The sequence below is a fragment of the Larus michahellis genome, chromosome 18 (assembly GCF_964199755.1).
Source record: "Larus michahellis chromosome 18, bLarMic1.1, whole genome shotgun sequence".
Lineage (NCBI taxonomy): Eukaryota > Metazoa > Chordata > Aves > Charadriiformes > Laridae > Larus > Larus michahellis.
This window is the reverse complement of record NC_133913.1, coordinates 6,081,138-6,085,752: the sequence shown is the minus strand read 5'-3', so window position 1 is coordinate 6,085,752 and position 4,615 is coordinate 6,081,138.

Below are 4,615 nucleotides of genomic sequence, written 5' to 3'. Positions count from 1 at the left end.
TCCCGCTCTGCTCTTCGCTGGGTAAGACTTGTCTGGTGGCCTTAACTGCGGCCAGCTCGAAGTTGCGTGAAAGGTCCGTCAGTAGAGGCCAGGCGGTGACTGGACAGGAGCTTGCCTGGAAGGGGTCTGGGGGCGACGGGGGCCACCAGGCTGGGTCTGAGGCAGCGATGGCTCTGGTCACATACTGTCACCCTCTCCATGTTTTTCTCTCGGCATGTGGCGGTGGGAAGCTGTTGTGGCCAGCACAGGGATGGCCGCAGGTACAGAGGGATGTGGAGAAGCCGGAGAGCAGTCGGTGGAGACCGTTGACCTCGCCTGGACACAGGGCCAAGGAGGGGAGACCAGGGCTGGGCTGGGTTTGTCTTGCTGGGAGGAGGCCGAGGGGTGTCTGAAAGCAGCCTGTGACTTCTTGAAGGGCACTTCCAAGCAGGATGGAGCCAACCTTTCAGTGGTGCCACATGTCCCAAATTAGGGCTTCCGAGGGGCCGGTTGGGAAAAGGAAAAGCTCCCTGGACGGGAGCGTGGGTCAGCCTTGGGCCGGGCACCCAGCGCAGTGGGCTCTGTCTGTCCATGGAGGCTTTCAAGCCTTGAGTGAAGGACAACCATCCTTCTTCACTTGAGGCTTGAAGCCCTGAGCAGCTGGATGAGGTAGCCCTGCTGTGGGCTGGAGCCTGGGCTAGACACTTTAGAGGTTCCTCCTGAGCTAAATCATTCTCCAGTGCAACAGCCAGACGCTGGCTCTCCTTTCCCTAACAAAGACGCTAAACAGGTTCCAAGGGGCTGCGGGGCCTTGTCCTCCGCAGAGCCCCGTGCCTGGGGTGGGTCAGCTCCAGACTAATCCCTGGGAGAGAGGCAGGAGCAGGCTTGGTGCATCAACTGCCCCACATCTCGATGTCTCCTGGAGGGAGCGACCAGCTCTCTGCCCCTCGGGCAGCAAAGAGGGGTGGCCTGGCCAGCGGGGTGAGCCAGGAGTGGTGGATGTGACCAAACCTCAAGGTGCTCAGTTGTCCCCTGCAGAGACTGGGTTACCTGCTGGCAGCGCTCCTCCGTGGGGGAGGCCATGACCTTCCCTGGGGTGTCAGCAGGGATGGTGTTGGGACATCAGCCGAGGGGTGAGGGTGGTTGCCCTTCTCCAAGCTTGGCCCTTCCCCGAGGGGAGGGGGACCCGTGGTTTTTGCCTGCCCCTCTGAATGTTGGCCAGTGACCTATGTCATGGGGGTCCCTGGTCTTGGGGACCGTAGGACCTGCTTTGGGGACTCTTGGGGACCAGTCAGGCCTTGGGTCAGGTGTTGCTGGAGATACGTGAAGCACCCGTCCCCTTTGTCACTGCGGCCCTGGGGACCACCAGGAGAGTGCTGGCTGAGGCTGGTGACCTCGTGGACCTCCCTGCTGCTGGATCAGCTCGGCTGTGGCTGGTGCCGTGGGTTCCTCGCCTCCTTTGCTGCGTTGGTGGCTCGTTATTGCATGGAGGAAGGTGAAGGCGCAAGGGCAGCAGGTCAGGGCTTCGAAGCCCTGCCCGCCCTGTGCTGAGCTTCCCGGGGGGACGGCGTGGGGGTGATCAGGGCCAGATCTGCCCTGGAAATGCCGTTTGGCAGCCAGGAACCGCCGCGGTGTGGCCAAGGAGATGATCGGCATCTCCCAGAGCCTGTTCCCCATGTGACAGTCTGACAATGCCAGTGTGGGAGACGCTTCCCCGCACCCACATATGTCGGCCCCTGTGGGGTGGGAGGACGTGAGCCCCCCCCAGCTCGAGCGTGACCCCTCGGCAGCTCGGCTCTGCCAACACCCAGCTGGGGGGAACCTGCCCCCTCCATCCCACAGCTGCCACAGGTCTCAGTTCGTTAAGGCTCCGCCAAGCGTTGGCGGTAACGAGGTGAGGGCAGAGCTTGGCGGGGGGGAATGGAGGGTTGGGGCTTGTCCCCCTCCCTGTGCCCAACCTCGGGCCCATCCCTGCCTTCCCTCCCGCCTCTGAACGCTTCTGCCCCCCTATTTTTGTGCAAAAGTGATGGAAACTGAAGCGGCCGCTGTTAACGAGGGTGTCAAGGTGGGTTTTGGTGGGGGCCGGGGGGGGCCCGTGGCACTGCCGGGACTCACCACTTCCAATACTGGATAAACCCACCGGTGAACCCGGCCTGGGGCTTTCCCCAGGGGCTTTGGGCTACGGAGCTGCCACCGCCTCCCCAAAGGCTTTTTATCAGCAGCGGGCACCTGAGTCCTGGGGGGAGACGGGAACGGGTGTGGGGGGGCCTGGGGAAGGCGCTTGGACAAGAGGGGGGTCCACGGGGAGGGGGGCACAAGCCAGTGTGGCTCCTTGGTGGCCTGTGGAGAGGGGCTGGGGGCTGGCACACGCAGGGAACCCCTTCCCGGGGTTCATGGTGGCTGTGGGAAGTGGGGGGGGGGTGTGGGGAGCCCCCCCATCCCCCCCGGGGGTGCTGGCTGCTCCGGGGGGGGGAGGCTGGAGCCTGATCCTGGGGGGTTGAGCCGGGCTGGTACCGCAAAATGTATCCAAAAGGTTTAAAGTGGGGGTTCAGGACCCTCGGCTCGGTCTTTCTGGGGGGGCTCCAGGGCCCTCCTGGGGCAGCCGGCCCCCGGGATGAGCTAGGGGACACCGAAGTGCCTCAATGCCCCCCCCCCCGCCCTGGGGCACCACGGTGGCAGAGCCCCTCGTCCCCCATCAAACGCGGGCAGGGGGTGACCGTCACCACCCGTGGGGACACCCTGGGCCTGGGGACGGCCCTGGGCAGCCCCCGGGGGGGCAGGGCTGGGGGGGCCACAGGGCGATCTCTGTCCCCGCTCCAGCGATGGAGGGATGAATATGGCCCCCCCGCCCCAGGCTGGTTGGAGCATCTGTCACCCTGGGGCTCGGAGCCCCCCTGTGCCCCCCCAGTACGGTCCCTGTGTCTACGACTACGCTGCCCCCCGCCGTGGGGCTGGGTGTCACCCTCCCACGGTGCTGTACCCCCCCCCCAATCCCACAGCTGCAATAAACAGGAGTTTGTTGGGGCTTTTCTCCCCCCAAAATTGTTCCGTTGTCCCCAGGGGGGGAACGTGGCCTTGCAGCACCCCCCGAAATCAGGTCCCCCCAAGGGGGTGGTCCTTGTTTCTGGTACTTCCCGAGGGTTATGGCTGGGGGGGGGGACCCCACAGCACCCACCCACCCACCAGTGACACCCCAGGACTGACCCCCTCCCCAGGTGCCATGGGTGGCCCCGGTGTCGCCATCCTTCCCGGGACCCCTGGCTGCATCCGGAGCCCCGGTACTGGCACTGGCTGGGGACCCAGGGACCAGGACCGGATGGGGGGGGCTCGGAACTGTCTGGGGGGCTCTGATAGTGTCTGGGGGTCCCGGTACTGGCTGGGAGCCTGGTTCCAGCTGGAAGCTCCAGTGCTGTCGGGGGACTGGGGGGGACTCTGGTGCCAGCCGGGGACCAGCTGGGGACTTGGGACCAGTTTGGGACTCGGGACCAGCTGTGGGGGGGACACGACTTGGATCGGGCTGGGGGGCACCAGTCCCAGCTGGGGGCTCCAATTCCAGCTGGGGGCCGAGTTCTGGCTGGGGAGGGTGAGGTACGGACCAGTACTGGTGTGGTGGGGTTTTGTACTGGCTGGGGGGGGGGTCCTGTGGTTGGGGGGAGGGTCTGGTACTGGCTGGGCCACCCCAGTCCCAGCTGAGGGTCTGGTACTGGGTGGTGGGCTGGTACTGGTGTGGGGGGGTCCTGATCTCGGCTGGGGGGGCGGGGGGCAGCACTGGCTGGGGGGGGCCTGGCACTGGATGGGAAACCCAGTACTGGGTGGGGGGGGAATGTACGGGGTTGGTACCGGTTGGGGTGGTCCGGTACCGATGGGGGGGGTTGGTCCTGGTGTGTGTGGGGGGTCCTGTACTGGCTGGGGGGGGGCTGATACTGGTTGCGGGGGGGGTCTGGTACTGGTTGGGCCACCCCAGTCCCAGCTGAGGGTTTGGTTCTGGCTGGGGGGGCCAGTGCTGGTGTGGGGATGTCCTGTACTGGCTTGGGGGTGTGGGGGGGATCTGGTACTGGATGGGGAGCCCAGTACCGGGCGGGGGGGTGATGTCTGTCCTGTACTGGCTGGGGTGGGCGGCACTGGTTGGGGCGGCCCAGTACCGATGGCGGGGTTTGGTGCTGGTGTGTGTGGGGGGTCCGGTACTGGCTGGGGGGGGCTGGTCCTGGCTGGGCCACTCCATCGCCAGCGCGGGGGCGGGGGGGGGGGCTGGATACCGGTGGGGGCTCCGGTACCATCAGGGGAGCCCGGTAGGTGCTGGCGGGGCTCCGGCACCGGATCGGGATGTGATACCGGTACCGGGGGGCGGGGGGGGAGCTCCGGTGCCTGGGCGGGGGGGTGATACCGGGCAGGGTCCGCTGCTGCAATGCCGGGGCGGGGGGGGGGGGTGCCAGCGGCGCTGCGGCAACCGGGGGGGGGGAGGGGGGCGGACCGGGGGGGGGCCGGGGCGGGGCGGGGCGGCCCCGGGGCGGGCGCTGCCGCTGCCGGCGCCGGTGCCGGTGGCGGCGGTGTCGTGGGACACACACACACACACACACACACACACACACACACGCCGCGGGGGGGGGGCGGCGTGGCCGGTGCCGTGCGCGCGTGC